Source organism: Aethalodelphis obliquidens, unplaced genomic scaffold (assembly GCF_003676395.1).
Source record: "Aethalodelphis obliquidens isolate GAN/ISIS:26980383/991018 unplaced genomic scaffold, ASM367639v1 scaffold3, whole genome shotgun sequence".
NCBI lineage: Eukaryota > Metazoa > Chordata > Mammalia > Artiodactyla > Delphinidae > Aethalodelphis > Aethalodelphis obliquidens.
This window is the reverse complement of record NW_020837947.1, coordinates 4,957,693-4,981,642: the sequence shown is the minus strand read 5'-3', so window position 1 is coordinate 4,981,642 and position 23,950 is coordinate 4,957,693. Positions and strand designations below refer to the sequence as shown.

The window sequence follows — 23,950 nt, the reverse complement described above, 5'->3', positions numbered from 1 at the left end:
TTTTTTTTTCTTTAAATAAATCATATAAAGATTATCAGCGACTTGCCATTTCACTCCTCTGGAAGTGGGGTAACAAGTGAGTTATCTGCTCTGAAATTCCTTATTGTATATTGAAGAAATGGCTCTTAATTGTAAACAAAGTATGGGTAGTTGTAAAAATTTTAAAGTCAGAGAAGGAAAATGTTTATGAAATAATTAATTTTAGGACTTTTGATGGCTTCATATAAGTATAAAGTAAAATTTCACATGTTTTGTAAGTATTGGTTCTCTCCAAGTTAGCTTATAAATGGGAGAAAGACTTTTGAAGTACTAGGATGCAGTATAAGGAAATGAGTGAAAAAACATTATTCCTCCTAAAAAGATTATGGGGAAATCCTCAAACTGGTAGAATTTTACTGAGTATATAGGTAGAACATTAAGCAAAGGTTATATAGGAAGAAACAATCATGTCAAGATTTGATACGGTAATAGCCTTCTCATTTTAAGTGAACCCCATAAGGAAATTAGTGTTACTTGGAATTATTAGGGATTTGTGATTCTGCATTTGTGATTTCTGGTTTTATGTAACTGCTTTGTTCTAAAAGTTAATTGGGTGGAAAAACTAGCTTTTATGATATTTATGGAGTTTTACAATATCGACTATTTCCTAATTTTAGCTAAATATTTAAGACAGGATATGTCGATCATTTTTGTTTGTTATTAGGCCGAATTGCAATGTGCTGCTATATGCTTTCCTATAAATTTTTGTTTCTTTAATTAAACTTCTATGATGCAGTTACTAATTTTATATAACCCTATGATAAATTACTTCATAATTAGACAAATGGTATTTTTAGTAGATTATTTAATTACTAATTTTATATATCTAAACCTTAGGCTTTTAGACATGTGTGTTGAACTGGTTTATTATAATTAGAAAACTTCCTTCAGATGACATTTTAATGCTTGTTCTTATTCACATCATAATTCTCACACTTTTCCTGTGAGCCTTTCAAAATAAACTGGGCTGTTAAATTTCTTGGCTGAACTTCTTACAGTCTTTGCTTAGCATTTACCTAATGTGCTTACAAATATACAGAATTTTGGGAAATTATGACTTCTTATCTTTGTATATTCAAATCACTTTAACATAGATTTGATCCGTACAGAGAGCTTGTATATTAAATTAATTTACTCATTTGCCAATTCTGTCATCAGATGTTTTTGTTTCCTTTATTCTTGCTATACTGATACTGTAATATGCTATAAATTCCCATTTCTTTTGCCTTTTGTAACAGAGTATCTAAATCTGCTTTTAATTAATTTGGTCTTAATATTCTCATGTACATATTAGGACAATTGATTAGTTATTGTGCAGGCCCTTGTTAACCATTTTAAGGACTTCAGCTTTTAGTCTAGAATGGGTGAAACCATTGGAGTGCTTAAGGAGAGGGGAATGAATGACATAATCTGATTAATATTCTATAAGGATTGCTGGCCTGCTCTGTTTAAAACAGAATAAAGAACACAAGGTGAAAGAAAGGAAGCTCTTGTAGGAGTCTGCAAATTATGGCCCATGAGCCAAATCCAGCCTCCCACCTGTGTTTGAATAGCCCATGAGCTAAGAATGGTTTTTACATTTTTTAATGGCTGGGGGAAAAAATCAGAAGAATAATATTTGGAGAAGAAGAATATATCATGAAATGTGAAAATTATATGAAATTCAAATTGCATTGTCTGACAAGTTTTATTGAAACACAGCCATGCTTATGCTTATTCATTTACGTGTTGTCTGTGGCTGCTTCTGCGCTCCAGTGGTGAGTTGAGTAACTGCCACAGAGACCATATGCCCAGAAAAGCCATTTACTGTCCGGCTTATTACAGAAGAAGTTTGCCAATTCCTGGACCATTGCATTAATTCAGACGAGAGGTGATGATGGGTTGGGCCAGTGTAGCCATAGCGGTGAGTCATGGTCTGGTTGTGAGCATATTTTTACAGTGAAACTGGCAGGTTTTGCTAATGGATTGTCTGTGGGATGTTAGAAAGCAAGGCATCAAGGATGACACCAAGATTTTTAGCCTGAACAACTGGAAGGATATAATTGCTGTTACCTTGATGAAGGATATGTTAGGAACAGATTTTGAAGAGATTACTTGGAACTCAGTTTTGGACCTAGTAAATTTGAGATGCCTGTTGGCTATCCAAGTGTAGCTATTCTAGTGTTCTGTTCAGATTAACAAATACTTATTCCAGGTTGGCTGTATTTTAGAACACTAGGGATACAGAAAATTATTTACGGCAAGATCTTTAATATTTAGGCAATGACATTTCCCTAACTGTATTTCATGAGATACTTTTCATAGGTATTTGGGGTAAAGGAAGCCTTTAATATGCTAGTAAGTATTGTGAACCTCTGGTAGAAACCATTTCCAAATTTAATTGACCATCAGAATTTTTGTTCTGAGAGTGTATTCACATCTAGCGTTATAGAGATACCTGTTTGAGAAATAATCTGGAAACTCATGATTTAAATACATAGGAGCTGTCTTTTTAATGCTGAAGAATAGTCATTTGAAGACAAGAAGGAAGAAGCGGTGCTTCTTGAGGAATTTTTTCCTTTTTTTTTTACACATAAAATAAAAACTCATTCATTTGAAATGTACAGTTTGGCCCTTGACAACTGTATACACTAACAGCCACTTCCACAGTCAAGATTTCCATCATGCCAAAAAATTTTCTCTTACCCCTTTGCTATCAATTAACTACCCCCCCCACACCCCCAGGCAACAACTGGGGTTAGTTTTGCCTTTTTTTCTATTATGATCTAAAAACTTTGTTTTTTCCCCCCAGCCTTATTGGTATAAGATTGACAAATAAAAATTGTTTATATTTAGGATGTACAAGTGCTTTTTTTTTAAGGTGTACAATGTGATGATTTGATATACATCTATACATTGTGAAATGATTATCACAATCAAGTTAATTAACACATTCATCATCCCACATAGTTTTTTTATTTGTATGATCTATTCTCTTAGTAAATTTCAAGTGTACAGTGTTATTAACTGTAACCACCACGCTGTACCTTTGACCCCCAGAACTTACTCATCTCATAACTGAGAGTTTGTACCTTTTTATGGACATCACCCCATTTCCCCTACCGCCCCTCCCTTCCCCCAGCACCTGACAACCACCATTCTACTCTCTGGTTTTATGAATTTACCTATTTTAGATGAGTTTGCCTTTTCTAGATTTCATTTTTTGTGCCTGTCTTTCATGTGGCGTGGCTTTTTTGAGGTTCCTCCATGCTGTTATATGTGTCAGTGAGTTGTTCCTTTTTATTGATAATTAGTATTCCATTTGAATACATAAGCCACAGTTTGTTTATCCTTTCACCTGTTGAAGTTTTAATTTTTATTTCTCTGAATACAAGTGATGTCGAGCATCTTTTCATGTGCTGCTTGAGAAATCATATATCTTCTTTGATGAAGTATCTTTAAATCTTTCTATCATTCTTTATTGTCTTTTCTTTTTTTTTTTTTACTATTAAAACAGTTCTTTATATATATTGGGAATACATCCATTATTGGACAGATATTCTAATCTGTGGCTTGCCTTTGTCTTGTGGTTTTGTGGGAAGGCTTTTAATTACAAATCCCATTTCATTCATAAATATAGAACTTAAATTTTTTTTCTTTTTTTTGTATTTTTCAAGGAATTTGTCTTTGTCATCTAAGTTAAACTTTTTATCATGAAGTTGATCATAATATTCCCTTTTTATCTTTTTAAGGTATGTAGGATCTGTAGTAGTGTCCTTGCTTTCATTCATTATGTTAGTAATTTGTGACTTCCTTTTTTTTTTTGATCAGTCCAGCTCTAGAGCTTTATTAATTTTAATCATCTTTTACTGCTACATACCAGTTTTTGGTTTTGTTGATTTTTCTCTATTTATTCCTTTTCTGTTTCATTGATTTCTGCTTTTATATATTCTTTCTACTTTATTAGGGTTTAACCTTATTTTCGCAGCTTCTTAAAGGTGGAAGATTAGTGACTTAAGACCTTTTGTTTATACTAAAAATTTTCTCTCTGAATAATGCTTTACCTGCATCTCAAATATAATATTATGCTGTATTTTTATTACTATTCACTTCACAGTATTTTCTAATTTTTTTCATGATTTCTTCTTTGACCTATGGGTTATTTCCAGATGTTTCCAAATATTTGGGACTTTTAAATTTATCTTATTGTGACTGATTTCTAACTTAATTCTGTTCTTCTCAGAAAATGTTTTCTATAAGATTTCACTCTCTTTGCATCTAATTAGGACTTTTTATATTGCATCACATTGTCTGTTTTGGTGAATATCCCTTTTACACTTAAAAGCACATGTATTCTACAGTAGTTGGATATGTGTTTTATAAATGTCATTTAGATGAAGGTGGTTGAAAATGTTCAGTTCTTCTGTCCTTATCCATTTTCCCCCTATTTTTGTTAATTACTAAAAGAGATGTGTAAAGATCTCCATTCATTCGTTGTAATAATATTTATGCATACTAGCGTGTTCTCCTTGAAGGCACTGAAATGGCAGACTAATTTGATGTGTGCACATGTGTACATGTATGTATGTATAGCTTACATAACCTATATGAACAGTTTGGCATCATTAAAAGATTTCACTCTTCATTTTATGTAATGGCAACTTTCCCCTTGTTTTAATTTTGAAGTCTTTGTCTCCCCCTCCCCCCCAAATGCCAATTATTTAATGCAGCACATTTTCTAGAGCGATAGTAACAAGCAGTATATAGGTGGCAATCAGTGTTCAAGAAGATGTTATAGAGGTTTACAGGAAGATGTCACAGTGGACTGGGGTATTTAGGGGAGAAGATTTCACATAGGTGGGTGAGACTTGAGCTGGAACTTCAAGGTACAAAGTTCCTAGAGACAGAGGGGATTAGTGTATATGCATTTTAGAGGTGGAGAGTTGTGCATTTCAAGTCATTAGAGTGGTAACAAATGCAGTAGGATTGCACAAATCATGCATGGTCAGGGACTGTCACTTAAACTTAGAACTTTTATTTCCTTATATGTAAAATTGGGTTATTGTTGCTTACTTGCCTTAGAAGGACTTTGTAAAGGTAAAAATTATTATTTTAGTTATGTGAAAGTGCAAGACACATGTTCCCTCATTTCTTCTCTTTTTCTTTATGTTGTATGGATTGATTACCTTAGCTACATCATTGGCCATGCCAGTTACAAGCTCATTCCTGGTCACAGGAGGCACCGTGCCAAAAGAAAGTGATTCTGTCCCTAACTGCAAAAGGCGCCCTAATTGCTAGTCCATGATCTCACCAATATACCTTTTTGCTTACAGCGGCATAATAAATAAGAAAATTGTAAACCACTTAATGTTACTTAAAAAAATAACGTGTATACAAGTATCTCCGTCCCCCCACCCCCCCTCACTCACTGTGGGAGTACATCTACCGTCTCCGGTATCAGGTGCCATCCCTCTTTCAATTAATTCTCATTCTGTTTCGTTGGAAAAGAATACTGTTTCATCATTAACTAAGACATATAGATGCATATCCTATGATCTTTTCTAATCTTCTCTGAAGGGACATAAAAAACACTAGAACAGGGGCTTCCCTGGTGGCTCAGTGGTTAAGAGTCCGCCTGCCGATGCAGGGGACCACGGGTTCGTGCCCCGGTCGGGGAAGATCCCACGTGCTGCGGAGTGGCTGCGCCCGTGAGCCATGGCCGCTGAGCCTGCGGGTCCGGAGCCTGTGCTGCGCAGCGGCAGAGGCCACAGCAGTGAGAGGCCCGCGTACCGCAAAAGCAAAACAAAACACTAGAACAGTGGAAGTTGGGGAATATTACTGATATAAAGACTGGGAAAGTAGAAGTGAGGGATACCTGCTCAAATGTCTTCTTTCTCACTATAATTTTTCCTTTCTTTCAATAAGAATGGGGGTAAAAGATTTCTGTTGGGGAGATGGAATACTAAACTGAAAAGACGAAATGAGTCACCATAGCCTGTATTAGAGAAATTAAGTGATTTCAGGCAGTTGAAGTTTACACTGTCTGATAATTTAAGACCAGCTTTGGTACACAAGATGCCACTAGTCCCAGACAATTCATAAAGTGTTTGTTTCACTTTCTTACTTTATGGGGGGAATAAGCGTGTCTTTTTTTTTTTTTTTTTGCCTCTTTAAGTTTGTTTAATAGGTATTTGAGGAGTTGAACATGAGTTGGTTTTGAGTATATAGCTGATCTCTTTATGAAAGCATTTATAAACATAGAGCTCAGTAATATTAACCTAAGTAATTGATCTAGTAGATTCTGAGGAATTTCCAGCTGAGGATTTTTAAAGTTGCCAGTTATTTCAAGAATATTATGAAATTTGAAAAAGATTATTAAAAAAAAGTAACTTAAATTCACTTCTTAAAAAAAACTATAGGTGTCAATGTCATCATTATTTGGGAGAGTAGTGAAAAGTGAAGGGTCCTTCACAAAATAATTTTTTATTAAGTTTGCTTTTCATGTTTCCCAGAGATTTGTTTCTTCTAGTACTATCACCATTTGACTCATAGGTAACTGTGTATTAATTATCACCAGAAAATAAATGAAAAGAATTAAAGAGTAAGATAGGAAGAGAGGTAATGACTCTGGAGATAGTGTAGTCTCATCTTGGAGTTCAAGTATTAAACTGGATTGTTAATGAACTGATGGCCCTGCATTTAGTTCTTGACCAAGGGATCAGTAATTGAAATCTGTGGTATGATTTCCCTCCTTTTCATGTTATTGGGAAAGAAGGTAAGGTATTAAAAGATACATTAAAAGACATCTAGCTGTAATGCACTTGCCCCTTGATAGAGCTGTAATGTGAGAGAGCATCTCTCTTATGTAAAGAGGGTGTTGCTACCATTTTCTGCCTTGCACAACTATTTTAATCTGGATGGGAGAACTGTCTAGGGACCCAGAGTACAGTAATTAGCAGTCTCTTCAGAGTGTCAGAGCAGAATTACCATTGTAATGGTTTAGCTGCAGGATAAAAGGATTGAATTTGGGTCTTCCTGTCTGCCAAACTAAATGAGTTGCCATGGGAATTTTTAAATGTGAGAGGCGTTTACGTAAAGCAATTTGGCGGGTTTGAATAAACTCATAAATTACAGGTTTGAAAGCAGCCAGTCCTTGCTTCCTCTCATACAGGCAGGACTGTATAGAAGGCTGATAGCTTCTTAAATTCTTCATGTGAATAAGCTGATCCATGCTTCCACGCAGATGATCCGATTACTATGGCTTGTCTTTTCACTAAATATAGTACAGTAAGCACATTTAAGAAAAGACATATTCTTCCAGATCTCTGGAGGAAAAAAAGTGACAACTCTAGACATAAATTTGCCTTCCTAAATTAAGTGTATCTTCAAATAATGCTATTAAAGTGATTGTTTTGTTTTAATAAACATTAACTTAAGATTAATTTTGCTTAGTGCACATAATATATATCTTACACTTGTCACATTTGTCTCACAGAGGTGAACATTTAAAGCTTTTTGGAAAACAAGTAAGGTACTTATACTCGTAAACTGGATTATTCAGGTTGCATGTAAATACTTGGTAGAGAGAGCTTCGGCTTTCCCTGTCTCTCAGAAGAACTGGGTTTTTAGTGGAATGACTTTTTAGTGAGAAAATGCTGCTGTAAATGCCTCCGGTGATGAACATCACTTATGCTTCCTCAAGTTATCAGTAATAATAATAGTTCTTGCATTGGCGGTTTATATCCACCCTCCAGAAAAAACTTAGTGAAATTTAGGTATTAAAATTTTTGAGACTGTAAAATATTCTCACGTAATGAATAAGTTCTTTGGGGGGAAGTCTGTTAACATTTTCAAGTCACTAGATTAAAGTTTTGTAAGGAAAGTGAAAAATTGGTTGTTGCTAACCTTAGTAGCCTGTAAATGTAGATGAATTTTTCAAAAATGTTTCACAAGGAGATGCAGGAATGCGGAATGATTGTTCAATTCCGATGAGAAAGTATAAAATAAATATTTTTAAAGTACAATAAATAAATTTTTATGTATTACTACTTAAGGTATAATTATCAAAGTAGTAGTCTGATTCAAATTCTGTATTTCTAAGATTATTGTTGAACCTTAATAAATCAATAAAACTAGACCCAGTGACAGGGAAGACTTTATAAAAATCACATTTAAATTTAGAATACAAAGACCATCATAGAAGTCCAGAACTCCTGGAATCAAAATGGCGTTAGCATGTTACATGCTTAAGTGTAAGGTACTCTGATGGGAGTGGGTGTATACTGCTTGATAAACATGATGAGAAAGAAAAGTATTTGCAGAAATTGAAATGTGCTGATTAATTTTTTCTTCCAGAGTGGGACAATTTAATTCAATTTTACATCAGTTTCTTTGTATACCTCACCAGAATTGTAGCTGTGTCATTTATTCTGCATTAGGCCAGTCACAGGAACATTGTTCCAACTAGAATTTTCACAAATAACTAAAAGCGCTGTATCTTTGGATAGACAGCAATCCATACAGACAGGTTAAATTAAGAAAGTGTGACAAAGTGTAGATTTTAAGACTTCACTCACTATCAAACCAAAATTTTGTGAATCACTGAGCAGCTCTATGAGCTCTCTTTACTACCATTCAGCCATAATGTTGTCTGGAGGTGGGTCAGGCTTTTTAAAACGATCAGAGAGGCTTTTCCCCAAACTTGAGGCTTCAGTTTAATGAAGTTTCTTGGTGATAATAATAAAATATGTCTTATCTACAAGTTCTCATAAATAAAGGCTTTGAGAAACATCTTCCTTTTTGTTCGTATAAGGATTCATTGAGGGGTAGCTTTTCTAAATACAGTATTTTGTGGGGGTCGGCAGTGTAGATGGCTTACAACTCGGAATGTGAGGTGTTGCAAACATAAAACAGGGGATCTGGGCTTAGAATAATAGGGCAACGTATGTTTATTCCTGAAGAAATATTTTTGCAGTTTATATAGGAAGTTCTTCCATTTTAATCTTGTATTCCATGCATCCCTCAGAATTTGCATGTTGAATTTGTTATATAACATTTTATTCTTGCTTGTACCTGTTTGTTCTTAAATATTAATGTTTCTATTCCATGATTAAATATGCTGCTCACTGGCTGGGATAATGCAGTTTAGTTTTTTCTCTATTTCCCTATTAAGTGTATGGTATTCTACACAAATCTCTAAAATTAATTTAAAATATAAATATTTTTATTAAAGAATTCAAGTTGTTTAATAGAAAAAAATAGGTGGGTGATTGCTCAGTGTGTCTTCTTCAGTTCAATTATTTTCATGCATCCCTTTAATTTGTTTGCATGCCCTTCTGATGGTTGGTAAGTAGCATCATGTTCCTTCTATATAGGTGAAACATTTGTAATCCATTCACTTTGTATTAATGTACTTTGAAATTGGATTGACAAAAAAAGTTAAGAAAACCAAATGCCCCATATTTTATTTAACTTGCTCTTATTTTTTGACCCTTATACTCAATTTTTCTTGACATTTCAAATGTTTTAGTGTTACATTTATAAGTAGAATTCAGATTAACTACCACTATGAGATTTTAGTAGTATATTAATGATTCAGATGAGCATTTTAGTATTAAGACTGTCTCAGGTAAACTTATTTGGTAGCTCATCTCATGGCTTGAATTTTCTTCTGTATTTTTGATAGCTGAATTTTGAACATTTAATTTCAAAAGTGATACTTATTAATAATAAGACTTCTCCTTTATGGGAATTACTCTGAAGCCTATATTGCAGGATTATGTAAGTAGATGTCTTTTGTTTTTTATTCTCTTAACCTTTAATGCCTTTGTGGAGAAAAAATAATCTTTAATGTATAAATTAAATATAAATTGATTTGTTTTTAAAGTTATGCCATTAAACTGTCATGGCATCAGTATTTTTGCTAAACTTCTTTGTAGAATATAATATCTCCGAGCAAGTTATCAGATTCATGAATTCGCTTACTTTGTGGTATTATTTTATGAATTCTGTGAATGGTGGCAATATGCTCTGTTTAAATAAAATACCTTGATTACTGAGTGTAGCACCTGTGGAATTATAACGTACGTGTAGAAATTAAAAGACGCACTTAGTGACTGTCAGAAGCAGTTCAGTTCACAAACTTCTACTGAGAAACTGCTGTTTACCAGGCTAGAAACCAAGACTTCAATACACAGAAAGATTTAGATTTAGTAATATAAATGAGAATAGGACAAAACTAATGAGTTTCCCAATTACTTATTTGATCACTTGATACTTGTTCTTCAGAAATGTCATGCTCTCACTAAAGGTGGATACTTCCCAGAGTGATCTCTCTAATTTGTTTTTCTTGGGCAGTCTCATCAGTAACCATACCTCCAAGGACCACTGCCATAGTGATCATTTTTTATTATGCTTTTAATCTTGAACTCCAGATCACCAGTCTTTTCAGCACCTCCCCATGGATGACATATAGGCATCTCAAACATAACATTTCCAAAAGTAAAATCACATCCTTCCCTGTCTTCCTCATACAGTGATTGCTACATTGTGTTCTCTGTGTGGATGACATTAGTTGCCTGGAAGTCATATGTCCTTCATTCCACCTCTGCTTTCCCCCAGGCCCCCACTCCTTTCCACATACTTCCTCATCAAGTTCGGCTTCTGCCTCTTAATAGCACGTGACTCTTAACCTTTTCTGTTTTCACTATTGGGCTAGATCCACTGGTACTCCCTCCTAGTTGCAGCTAGAGCTCACTCTCTTTTTTCCTGTCCTTTTCTTCTTCTTTCAGTTTTGTTGAGATATAATTGACATACAGCACTGTAAGGTGTACACATAATGATTTGACTTACATCATGAAATTATCACAATAAGTTTAGTGAACACCCATTGTCTCATACGGATACAGAATTAAATAAACAGGAAAATATATTTCCTTGTGATGAAGAACTCTTAGGATTTTCTCTTTTAACAATTTTCATATATAACATACAGCAGTATTTATATTTTTCATGTTGTACATTACATCCCTAGTACTTATTTATCTTATAGCAGGAGGTTTGTACCTTTTGACTGCCTTCATCCAGTTCCCCCTTCCCCTACACCCCGCCTCTGATCTCTTTTTCCATGAGTTTTTTTTTATGAGTTTGTTTTTTGAAGTATAAGTGACCTACCATCTTATATTAGTTCCTGTTACACAACATAATGATTTGATATTTCTATACATTTCGAAATGTTCACCACAATAAGTCTAGTTACCATCTGTCACCACACAAAGACATTACATAGTTATTGACTGTATTCCCCATACTGTACATTTCATACCTGGGACTCATTTATTTTGCAGCTCAAAGTTTGTACCTCTTAATCGCCCTCACCTATTTCTTTCTGCCACTGCATCGCCTGTTTGTTCTCAGTATCTGTAACTCTCTTTCTGTTTTGTTATGTTTGTTCATTTGTTTTGTTTTTTAGATTCCACAGAGCTCTCTTTTTAATATATAGAAGCACCGTCACACTCCCTGTTACACGTTTGCAGTGGCTTTCTGTCACTGCATGGTAAAAATGAAAACTGTTTAGCATGGCATTCATAGCTCATCTCCAGCTGGTGTGTACCTAACTTTGTTTCATGTTGTTTCTCCTTTACCCACTTATAGTCCCCCCTATATATTAAATAACTTAAAGGTCCCAGAACATTCTTTGTTTATTTGGTGTATTATAGTGATCTCTGGATTGGAAGTGGAGGAAGTGGATAGTAGGTTTCATAGTAGAAACTACGATGGGAAAAGGCTCAGGAAAAAACCACAAGAAAGTTTTCTCTTAAATACTCCACGATTTAAAACTTCCAGTGAAAGACCAGCAAATAGGAAACTTTTTCCCTGAAAACACTACACAGTACTTGTCAGGTTTTTTAAACAAGTACATATTAATATGCAATAGTAGTAGTGTTTCGCTTTGTTATTCATAACCTCTTAAAGAAAAAGTTCTATTCTTCTTTAATCTCTAACACATTACTGTTTTGACAGGTGTGTTAAGCATCTGCTTATGTTCATTGAACAAATGTTTATTAGTATTATAGATACTAGGAACCTAATAATATAGTTGTTTTTTGAAATTAAGGTATGCAGTCTAGTCTGTTCTGCAACAAATGAAGAGGTGTGCTCCAAATAATAAACAATCAAAACTTTGGTTATAAAAAAAACCTTTGATTTATAAAAGGTTTTTCATGGGAAATTAGGAGAATTTCAAACTTGCAATAACAAAGTTATTTTTTCCTGTGAGAATTTCAGTAATCAAAAGATTTTTGAAAAAGCTATAAATCTGGTACTGTAGACCCAAATTATAACAGGACAGATCCAGAGTTGATTTACTTCTAACTCTGGAACCAGAGCCATTGCCTTTTTACAATTAGCAAATTATTCCTTAAGTATTTATACCAAATATTTAAAGCATCGAGCATCCCAACATAAAGTTCCTTTTGCCTATGGAACGTCGATCAAATTTTTACCAATAGCGGCTTTGTCTGTATGTATGTTATTCTCTAATTCATTGCTTTCTATTTTCATTTCTTATCATGAAAACTCATGTTAGAAAAAATACCATTTTCTGTCTGTATATTAATACCAGTGGTAAGAATTGTGCCATCCCTCAAAATAATCATACAAAACTGAAGCACTAGAGCTTGTTGAGGAGAAGAAATACTTCTGTAGTTTAAAAACCAAGTAAAGCAGTGATTCTTAGATTTGATCATGACTATAGTTACAAGCCAATTAAAGTGTATTTGAACCACTCAGTCCTTTGTGGGTATTCCTAAATTAAAGAAATGCATTACAGCAAATTCTTTATAAAGCATACATCTTTTACATGAACCCAATTTTAGGTACTGATTTTTGTAAATTAGAAGTATTTGAAATATAAAATCTGCTAATGGAATCTAACATATTTAAGAGTATACTAATTTTATATATGTCTGGTATTTTCCATACTAAAAGAAAGAAAAGTTAAAGTACAAGTAACTTTTAAGAACTATATATTGTACATACATGTGATACATACATATATATTTTACATGCACATGCGCGCACACACACACACATATACACACACAAAAGCAATCAAAACAAGCAATATTCGTACTCCCTCATCTTTCTTTGTTGTTACTGGGCTAGCTTGTCAGGTGAATGCTGCCAGGCACAGAAAAAGTGATCATCAAGTTTACCTTATACATAACCTTTTTAGTGAACTGCAATATTTTTGTAACAATCTTAGCAGATGGTCAGTTTTCATGGGAAAAAAAGTGGGGAAATCACAGCTCTCTAATGCCTGAGAAAAAGCCCAATTTGAAGAAATTGTTCAAGGAACTCAGTGGCATTATTCCCATTTGGTTAGCAATTGTTTTGTTTAGATATTCTAAAAAATAAAACCAGGTTATTGAAGGTTCCATAAAATGAATACCCATACCTTTGTGTAACCATGTACATTAGAAAAGCCTTTTTAGGACATAGTTTAACGTTGTGTGCATCTTCTGGAATGAAGAGGGGATTAAATAAATGCAATTCATCTTCATGGTATTTATTCAAAAGAAGTAGTCCCCCATCAGGAGAGCAATTTATAACAGTTTTCTTTTTTTCTTTTTGAATTTTATTTTTTTATAAACAGCAGGTTCTTATTAGTTATCTATTTTATTATAACAGAATTCTTTATAAAACAGAAGGTTAATGTTGAGCGCTAGGGAACCGTTAACACCACCTGACACACATACAGTTGGTTTTACCCTCTCACCATCTCTCACTTCTGTTCTTGTCTCTCCATCCCCACTGGAATTACCTCAGTTCAGATAGCGTTATGTGTTGCCTGGATTAGGAACCTATAATTGCCTCTTAATCTTGATGATCTTGCTGTATTTTTCCAAATATTCTCCTTATTGAAGCTAGGGTGATGCTTCTAAAATAGAAATCTAATCATGATTCTCCTTAGGTTAAAACACTTGGATGACTTCTAATTACTCCCAAGAAGTACGTCCAGTTGCTTGAGCATGACTTATTACCTTACCAGCTTTACTGTTTATTTCATACTCTTGATTCTAAATTTTTGAACATGTTCTTTTTTTCAGAACCAACTTCATTCTTTCTCCCCTCTAACTCTCACTCATCATTTAGGTCTCAAATTGTTATATTATTATGTAACGATACCCCAAAGCCTTCCCTCCCTGTTCATCACCAGCCCAAACTTCATTCAGCACCGTTGCAGTGTGTTTCTGGAAGGTCCTTATTGTCAGTCAGTTCTCACTGCTTAATATTCTGCTTCCAGTTCCTTTCCCCAGTCCCCCTGCCCCCGCGCCCACCACCAGTTTCCAAGAGGGCAAACTATTTGTTAGTTAATAAAACCTGTCCAAGAGATAGTGTTTCAGTAAACATTTATATAATGAATATAATGTTTTAGAGTTTCAAGGACTATAATACAAAAAATGTTGGTAGAATATTTCATAAAAATAGTAAGATATAAAATTGAATAACAAATATTAAAGGAAAAATTCCATTCATAATAAGACATGTGGGAATAAAAATGCTGTTTTCCTAGAGCGGTAGATTATGGGTAATTTTAAAATACAATTTTAAAGCAACATAGAAGCACCTAGATTTGAAAAGACAATACCTAAGTCAATTTGTTTGTAAGTCCCAGTGACTTCAGTGTTTTCTGCTTTCAGTTCCTGGGTATATCCTACTAAACAGTTTAGACTAATGATTCTGTCCTTGGTAGCTTAAGATGGTACTGTTTTCTCCCTCCTTGGTGGTATATCATTGGTACCTTTTACAAAATAGATCAGTTTAGTGTGTTTGGAAAGAAATCTATTGAGGCAGGTGCCTCCCTTCCCTGTTTTTTTGTGTGTTTTTTTTTCCTCTTTTCTTTTTTTTTGGCTACACTGTGCCACATATAGGATCTTAGTTCCCTGACCAGGGATGGAACCCATGCCCCCTGCATTGGAAGCACAGAGTCTTAACCACTGAACCGACAGGGAAGTCAGTGCCTCCCTTCCTTGATGAACTCATCAGGTGTTACAGGGAATTCCTTGGCAGCCTGAACATACCTGTTCCATTCCCAGCACATCTGTTGACATTATGTACATTTAAACATTCAGCCAAGACTTGAGGTCGCAGCACACAACTGTCATCTATGACTTACAGTAAGTTCCATCTGCTCTTTGAAGAAAGAACTCTTGGGTTTTTTACAATGCTTTCTGGCATTTATATTTTTTTCACCACTTTTCAGTTTTGTTTCTATTGATAATTTTATGTTACTAAACGTTTATGGGTTCATTATTGGATACGGTGTGATTTTTACTGTTCATAAAACGCCTCAAAATACAGGGTAAACATAGCAGCCACAAAGAATACAGGAAGAGCCCAAACCCAAAATGACCATGCATAATCAGCTTGCTTAAGGAGAGTGGTTTTATTGGTTTACTGTAAAAGTTAATAAGGTTCAAATCTCTTAAGTAGAGGAACTTCCTAGATTGCTTTTCTCTAAGGTATGGTGTGCTCTAGCACAACAGCTGTTCCACTCACAATTGGTCTTGCTATAGAAGAAAAGTTTTCTAAGGCAAGTTCAGTCAACTGCTGTACTTACCTTCCCCTGATTTATTTTATGCCTGCTTTAAAATGAGGTTTGTAGATTGCTATGTAGATAGCTTCCCACTTAAGAAATAGGAGAGTATTTGCAATTTACTTCAGAGGTAAAATATTTTTCATCCCTAAAGGAATGTGTTGTTTACATTCCAAATTCTATTTGTTGTTATTTGGTTCTTCAGGTGTGACTAAAGCGAACGTGGCGCTCTCGCTCCCAGGGGATGGCTGAGCATAAGAAGCATTCAAGTGCTTTTTCCACATGGCAGCTGAACTCCTATCTTTTGTTTAATTTTACCCTAAAGTGCAGCCAGTGGAAGAGATAATACTTGTGTTATATACCTTACAGAGTTATCAAGAGGATTAAATGAGATAAGGAAGGTTAAATTCTTTATAAACAGATAAAATAGAAACTGTTACTCAAATCCCAGGGGGAAAAAAGTCTTTTAAAAAATGAAATACTTAATTAGCTTAATTATTTTTTTCCGACCAAGGAAAACTGATAAATGTCTCGACGATCTGCAACAAAAATTATAGTGCAAAAGACAGTCTGATCTGCCTTCACTGCCTTTGCTGCTCCTGTGCGTCAGAGAGGTCAGATGCTGCCAGCTGGCATTTGAAGAAATTACCAACCTTTCTGCCTTCCCTGCTTTGTTTTCCCTTGGCCTTAATTTAGTTCAAAGTTTTAGTCAACTATTTATAATGAAGGTATACCTTTAGATAGCTTATGAAGCAACAAAGAAAAAAGTTAAGGTGGGAGTCGACCAAAATTAAAGGCCTCAGGTGTGTCACCATAATGATTATATCCAAAAATAGTTTGAATATAAGGAAAACTGGCAGCGGTGACTTCAGATTGCTCTAAGGACCAAGTAGGCTTTCTGCCTCTGCTCTCCTTTGAGGTCATTAGACTGTGCTTGATGGCTCAGAAATATAATGAATATCTCCTAGTGAAAAATGGGTTACTTTAAAGAGTCCCTGTAGAAGATTGACATTATACTGGAAGTCTTTCAAGACCATTTGGGGTGAATTAGTAGTTCTAACACAGATACTCATAGGTGAGTTTAGTTCTCATGGTTAACCCCCTACAATTGTGCATCACATTTTGTCTGTATACCGTTGTATGTATTCTAGACAGTCCGTGGTTATCATCAGATCCTTAAAGTGATTTGTGATTCTTTCCCCATACTTTTTCATCTGGTCTTCCACTACACCCTGTGTCAGCTTCTGTCATAGTATATTTTTGCCTACTCCTCTTGTATACCTCTCACAGCAAATAGATTTTTAGACCCTGTCTTCAGGTTCTCACTCTTCATCTTCTGCTATAGGATAAGGCTCTCTTAAGCTCACAATTTGTAGTTATCCTTTCTTCTATTGCCCCAGCCATATAGTTTGATAAAGTCCACCTACAATACAGTCAACTTTAGAGGTCTTTTGTTTTTTCCTATAAAATAATGATGTGGCTCTATCATTATTTATGTTTATTTTTATATCTGCTATCATTATTTATATCTACTATCGTTATTTATTTATTACTAATACTAGTATGTAGCCTGAGTTGTGGATCATAGAAATCTTTCAAAAGTTTGTCATTTCTATTAAGCTTACTATAAAAAATATTTCAAATTGTATCATACTATATTTCACATAGAAAGGAATAAATGCTTTCTAGTAGACGTGGCTTTTCTTTTCCGAGATCATCACTGCTTTGAGATGAATCTGTTTATAGCTTGTCAAAAAAAGACAGAATGTATTACCCTAAGGTAAAAGTGTTTGTTAGTTTTATAAAATGTAGTTTATGTAGTGTATAGAGCTTTGCATATGTGTTTGTCAGTGAGTGTGTGTGTTTGAGTGTTTTAAGCTTTTCTGATTAAATAAAATGCCTCATGCTTTTTCTCTGTGTTACCTTGCTTTATCTGTGTTAAGTTGTTGCTGCTGAACCAGGTATTGTGATTAAATCGGAGTATATTGCATAGTGTAATTAATGGGAAATAGAAAAATACATGACAAGATTTCTTTCCCCTTTACTGTGTCTCTAACATTTTGACCCACGGATTTTTCAGTGAAACGGCCTTTTTTGCATACTATTTGAACTAAGGGCTTGCTTTGTAAAAGATGAGCAGGCTCGATTGCCCAAGTGAAGTAATGACGTTAATTTGACTTTGCCTCTCCACCTAAGTATAGCAGTTCCGATACATCTTTTCGATATTGAATTTCTGTAACGATTCTGGGAATTTCTCTAATGTACTTCGATCTGTGAATATCATTTTTTTGGTGTGTTGGACTCATTAGCAGAGTATCTGCATCATAGTAGGTGCTCATTAGCCTCTGTTAACTGAACAGTGAAGACTGGGAAAAGGAAGGAACATGGATCAAGGAACCTTTAAATAATCTAAAGAAATAACAGATCATCATAGAGTGTACTTAGATTTTTGACACAGAATGAAGTTGGTGATATAAAAGGAGAGGAAGCTGATGTGGCCATAAATGCCAGGCGGGGAAATTCAGATTCTGATGAAGCAGTGCTGGGGAGCCAATTCTTTATCAGGAAAACAGAAACCACACTAGGTATTTCAACAGAGAATTAATAAAGTTATTGGTTAAGTGGGTGTTGAGAACTAAAAACGGAGAAAGGAGCTAAGAGTGTAATTCAGATTTAGAAACTCCGGGAAGCAGCTATTATACCAGGGCTGGGAGATAAGAGAGAAAATGGTACTGTTATTAGATCTTAAGACATTTTGAGAAAGTTCTGTGCAGAGGGAGAACCTCTGACAAAGTGGTGCCACTTGGCTGGTGGTGATAGAATCTCAGTAGCTCAGAAGAGTGGCTACACTGGTTGTGGCTGAGGGCTGGGGATGCTCGGCGAAGCTGGTTCTAGAAGCACCGGGAGAGGAGTGTGGGGCCTGCAAACAGCTGCCCCTGGCAAGGTAGGTGCAGAGCTGAGAACAGCTGGTGCCGGAGGGAGCGGCGTTCCTTCTCCCCTCAGCCAGCTCTTCATTCTCACTTTAATGCCCCTCACTTGGATAGAGCCTAACAAACCAGCTGGCCTAGAAGATATAGAACTATATAGAGTTCTAGATCCAGCATTTGAAAGCATATAGCAGGTCAGCTTGAAATTTAATAATTGCTGTATCATCTTGGAGAAAAATGTTCTGAAAATGGTGTGGGAGATAATTTTTCTACTCGCTTTTTATAGGCTAAGTTGAAAAGTAGACCTCAGATTCTTATTCAGCTGTCTCCCTGACATCTCCACTGGGGTGTTTAAAATAAGCATTTCAAGCATAATATTTTCAACCAGAACTTTTGGAAGTTCACTCAGCCTTTGTCTTCTCATTAAATGGAGTCACTATCTCCTTTATTGCTTGATCCAAAAATCTCATCATTCTTTAATGTCTCCTTTTTCCTCGCCCCCTATATCTAGTCAGTCATCAGGTCCTGTCAAGTTAACTTACTTTTTCTGTCTGTGTTACTTCCACCCCAGTCCAGTTCTTCTTCTGTCACCTGGACTGGATTAAAGCTTGTGACTGGGTCTCTTTAATCATACTTGAGCCCCCAACAGTCCATTCACAAAATACCAGAATAAGCCTTTAAAGACATGCTGTTATGTCACTGTCCTGTATAAAACCCTGTATTTAAGTGTAAGTCCTTAAGTTCTTTGTCGGAGTTTTCTTTAGTTGACAGGGCAGATGCAGGCGATGATTGGTATTAAAACTGTTTATAAACTGTGGTCACTCTTTGTTTTCTCTTTACTGTTTGCTCAGCCCTGTTCTCCAAGTGAATTAAGTCATGTAGTTTAATGTTGGAAAACCTTTTCTACTCATTACTTCAAATTTATAGAAAAGTAAGAATCCATTTTTTTTAAATGTATTGAGTAAGTTCATGTTTGCAAGGTATTGGAGTCAAAAAGAAGACTGGTGTATTGGTTATTAGTTGATTCATGCCTACAGGTCACGTAAGAAATTTCCTAAAAACAACATGAAAAAATAGAAAAGAAGAGATAACACATGGCTCTATATGATTGATTTCCCCAAAAGGAGTAGCATAAATTTAGGAAAGTGATATCATTATCTGTGGGAATGATTAGCAAAGGCTACTCTGGAGAGGCCAGTGATCTATCTCTGGGCTCTCAAAAGAGGCATACGCAGCATGCTGCTAGAAAAGATCTTGTCTAACTTAGAGGCAGAAAAGCACAAAGTATATATTCTAGGGGACAGTGGACAGATGATTTTGACTAGTGCAAAACATTTGCAAATAGGGCTGCATAGAAGTTGTTCAGCACCTTGAATGCTAAGCTGGAAAGTTTGGGCTTTTATTACAGGCAGTGGTTCAGATTATTGTGTTAGTTGACATTTTAATTATTTGGAAATAAACATTTGTTTTAGCTCCGTTGTACTTAATTACACTGTTGTAGTGGGATTTTTTTTAATGTGTACTTTATAGATTTTAAAATACCAAATAAACATAATTTTCTTCATTTCTTACGTGAATTCTTTGATGAATTCAAAAAGTGCTTCCACTTTAAGTCACCGTGCATGACATTGGAGAAGGTAATGAGGACTTTGGATCAGGTACTCTGGTTTGAAAGCTGGTTTTGCATTGTGACCTTGTATAACCTTGGGTGAGCTACCTAATCTTTTTGAGCCTCCGAGATAATAAAGTACCAATGCCATAGATCTGTTATGCAGTATAAATGCTTAAATGATGAAGATCTAATATCTAATTCTAATAAGGTAGTAGAACAGTATATAAATTGTTCTACTTTAAAACATTAAAACCATGTTACTCTGATCCAATATTAACCATGATCTATTTCTATCACTTTTAACATAGCTGTTAAATATAGCTGATAACATAGCTGTATATTAAGTAATACATGCATAAATTATATATATTTATACAGATCCATAATTTGTCATCCATAATTGCAAACCCCAAAAAGTCCAGAAAAGTGTGTTTATAGTCTTTTTAATCCCACTTAGTTTAAGTATTTTTATGTTTGTTATAGTTTGGATTACTGAAGTATTCCACCAGACCCATTGGGAATGTTATGTAATCATTGGTATATTATTTTTCTACAAATCTGAAAAGTTCTCAAAACACTTCTGATGTCACAGGTTTTAGATGCAGGGCAGTGGACCTGTAGAGAAGTTATCAATGTTTGTTATATTTTTAAACTTATATTTCAAAGATAAATGTGTTACAGTGTTTTGATAATCTTCACGTAATGTTTTCCATGCAAAATACATTCACCTCATGACCCAGCAGTTCCACCGCTAGGTAATTATCCAAGAAAAATAAAAACTTATGTTCACAAAAAAAGCCTTGTAGGAGAATTTTCATAGCAGCATTATTCACAATATCCCAAAACTAGAGCCACCCAAATGTCCATAGTTGTCTCTTGAGACACATAACGTCATGCCCTGTGAGTGCAGAGTGGGTAGGAGTGGTGAGGATGGAAGAGAGAAGCTTGTTCTGGAGTGAGACCACCAGGTTCAAATTCCAGCTTTGCCGACTAAATTCTGTGTTCTGCTAGGAGATACTAGTATAGCCTGCCATAATGTGATATAATTCAGTGTACATACTGTAATTCGTAACTTGTAAGTCTTGGTGGCCTCCAGCAACTGTGTCATTATGACACACTTCACTGACACCACCTAGTGAAAGCTGTGCTGCTCTGGTTTTTATCCTCCTCTGTTGATGTCACTAGATCAGTTTTTCATTTCCTGTACCCTGCAAAAGGCACACACATGTATGCACAGGCCCTGCACATGCACACATGTATTTCTTCCATCATCTTCTTTGCCTTCCTCCCAAGTTTTACTGCATCACCAGCTAATGAGTGTGGTTATTTTGTTATCCGAAAGAAGCTGTTCAGTGAAAACGTGTTCTAGCTCCTCTTCTTTGTACAGCACTGTGTATGAGGCATTGTGTCACCTCACTTCTTCTTTCATCTTTATTTCTTCTTACTTTTCTGACATTTTCAAATGTGTACCACTTTCTTGTGGAAGGTGACTGAAGGTATACCTGTTGCTTTTCTTTCTGTTTATATAGAGTATAGTTTATATACTTACTTTGGTATTCTGTTACACATAGATTTGGGTTTGAAACGATGTAGCAAATTTTAATTTTTAGTATCACTAGTTTTCAGTGGACAAGTTTATGCAGTTTTATCCTAATAGATTTCTTTTTATAAATTTATTTTATTTATTTTTGGCTGCATTGGGTCTTTGTTGCTGCACACAGGCTTTCTGTAGTTGCAGCGAGCGGGGGCTACTCTTCGTTGAGGTGCGCGGGCTTCTCATTGCGGTGGCTTCTCTTGTTGCAGAGCACGGGCTCTAGGCACATGGGCTTCAGTAGTTGCAGCATGCAGGCTCAGTAGTTATGGCTCACGGGCTTAGTTGTTCCGCAGCATGTGGGATCTTCCCGGACCAGGGCTCGAACCCGTGTCCCCTGCATTGGCAGGCGGATTCTTAACCACTGCACCACCAGGGAAGCCCCATAATAGATTTCTAATTCTTCTCTTCCAGTGACATTGCTTACTTATTTTTATCATTAGCAAGTAATGTGTCTTTCAAATAAATAATATTACTTCTTTTTTTTTCATTCATCTGTATATGTTCATAGGGATCAAGGAATAGCAATTCCACAGAGTGCGAGTATCTTCTCCATTTTCTGCTACTGCAGAGTAGGTTACTGAAAAGTCGGCAGTGGAACATGCCGACAGTGGCACATCAGTCTTCATGATGTTTTCACTTACCTTAAAAAAAATTCTTTGTAGTTTGTTAGAAGTCCACTTCGCAGTTCTCTTTGTTACAAACTGTAGTGCCCCATGTGCTGTTACAGTGCCAGGGATAGAGTTTTGTGTAATAGGAAAGGACTGAGAAGTTTGTCACCTGCTCCTTTCTTGAATCAAGAAGGACCAATGTTATATCAGAAAAATGTATTATTGGGTTACTTTCCTTTGAAATATTAAGTCCCGAGGCTTAGATAATGCATAAAATATGTGAACAGCACATAGTTCCATTTCTGCCACCGTCTTCAGGGATGAACCTCATCTTTCTGTTCCTGAAGTTTATCCTGCAGGATTTAGACATTTGAGATTTGTAAATACAGTTAAAGATTTCTCATACCAGTCATTTAAAAACTAAATCCTAGCAAATGACTTGGGGAGATGGGATGAGTGGGAAGATAGGCAGTGATAAATAGGAAATAGGCTCTGTTCTCTAGGAGCTTGTTCTTTGCTTGGTAGTTGTGATATACAACAAACTAATTCAGGGCAGAAAAATACAATCTAGGGATAGCCCTTTGAGAAGGTAGCACTTAGGTTGAAGTCTGCAGGGATGAAGTAGGATTTGGAAAGAAGGATGAAGGGTAGAATGGAGTGCAGAGAAGCATTCAAGATGGAGGAAATAGGAATATGCACAGAGATGAATAACGGAGTGATTTGGCTTGATTTATAATATAAGATATGTGTAAAGAACATAGATTGATTTAACTTGAGAAGATAGTTTGGGGCCAGGCCATAGGTAATTTAAATGTATTATTATTTTTTTAGATGGCAAGAGACCATGAAGGGTTTTAAGACATGAGAATGTTAAGAAACATTAAGATGAAAGTTTTGTTTTGGGCAGTTAATCTGGCCATTGTGCATAGATTGATTGGAGAACAGATACTATTAACACATTATTGTAGTAGTTTTGGTAATATACCAATAATGACAAGAGCAAGGGTGACAACAGTAAATGGAGAGGGTGTGGGGCAAATCCAAGGTAAATGAAATGGCCATTTTGATGATCAGAGGCATCCCTGGGTTTTGCCTGTTGCATAATTACTAATAGTGCCCCATTTCACTACTAAGTTTTTCTTGGCTTGGACAGTGTATCAGATGCCCCTAAAGATGGATTTGCTTTAGAATTGATAGCATTTGCTAATTGAGGGGAGAGCGGGATGTTGGCATAAGAAACGAGAATATATACACAAATTTTAGAAATTCTTATGATTATGATTTTATTAAATTTTCCTTTTTGGGAGAATTAAACAAATTTCCTTACCTGCATACCACAGTCAAATCTTACATGTTTAAAATCCCAGTTTGTTTTTTGTCTTTTAATGAATACATTTGAGTTTTAGACTCTTCAGCAGAGTGATAGGTACTGTAGAGACTATACTGTATTTAATTTACCTAATATTTCCATTGATTCCATTTAAAAGTAAAGCTTTTTAGAAGAACATTAATAAATCAGTGTAGCTTACCTTAGGAATGTAGCTGGTAGCAGTTGAGAGTATCCTGTGTATCAACATCCCATTACTGAGAATG

The 23,950-nt window shown here is 35.3% G+C and overlaps 1 protein-coding gene across 8 annotated transcripts in view; it reads left to right on the top strand.

Annotated features, from left to right (window-relative positions):
- Positions 1-23,950, top strand: part of QKI (QKI, KH domain containing RNA binding) — a 143,895-nt gene that overhangs the window by 105,264 nt on the left and 14,681 nt on the right. The gene's annotated exons all lie outside the window — the stretch shown is intronic.